This window comes from Buceros rhinoceros, unplaced genomic scaffold (genome assembly GCF_000710305.1).
Source record: "Buceros rhinoceros silvestris isolate BGI_N320 unplaced genomic scaffold, ASM71030v1 scaffold23467, whole genome shotgun sequence".
NCBI classification, from domain to species: Eukaryota; Metazoa; Chordata; class Aves; order Bucerotiformes; family Bucerotidae; genus Buceros; species Buceros rhinoceros.
In genome coordinates this window covers 3,542-4,430 of record NW_010423131.1, presented here as the reverse complement: position 1 = coordinate 4,430, position 889 = coordinate 3,542, and positions in this window count along the sequence as shown.

Here is an 889-nt window from a genome sequence, read left to right as displayed (position 1 = left end):
CTCCCCTCTCCTCCCAGCAGAGGGTTCCCAGACTGGACGATACGAATCCCGCCCTTGCTCAGCACGAGCCCGGATCAATACCTGCCACCGCGCTGTGACTCACTGCACTGATAAAGTCAATAAAACTTTTCCTCACCTTTGCAACTGGCCTCAATTTCTTGATTTCAAGGATTGCTGCTTCCCGAGCGGGAGCTGGAGGCGAGGCAGTGCAGTCGCTGTGGGGACAGTGCTGCGGGCTGCAGGGCGGCTCCTGGGCCATCGGAAATGCAGGTTTCCTTCAGGAAAAGGTATATGGGTTTGTGCCTGGGACCAGCACATGCTCACCTGAAGCCACCACCCCTGGAGGGGACAACCCGGCTTCTCCAGCAGCTTGGCCGTGGCAGCGTGTCCTGAACGCGGGCAGAGATGGAATATCCGGCGATGCCAAGTACCCCCAGACACATAACCGGACAGTTAAATCCAGTCCAAAAGCCCAATCAAACAACAAGGTGCCATTGTCGCGAAGCCCCGCAGCGCTGCCTCGCACCAGGGAACTCTTTTCACCTGCACGTAGTTTTGGTAGAGGTGTAGTCTGGGAGAGGACCCAGAGAAAAGCCATGAGATGCTGTTCAGTGCAGAGCAAGGCACAGGCAGGCATGGGGCACCTTCCTGTCCCCCCACGCCAGGGCTCTCCCAATCACCCGACACCTTCACAGGGCTCCTGCGCGAGTAGCTGTCACCAGGAGGGTTCGATTGCTCCTTCCCCAGGGGAGGATGCCAGGACCACGTGGCATGAAAGGCAGAAAATGAGCAAAGTCCAGGAGACTCCTTAGGTCGACTCTGAGACCCCCCTGCAGGGCTGGGGCCAGCTCGGGGCTCCTCAGCCCAGCAGAGACACGGAGCCGCTGGA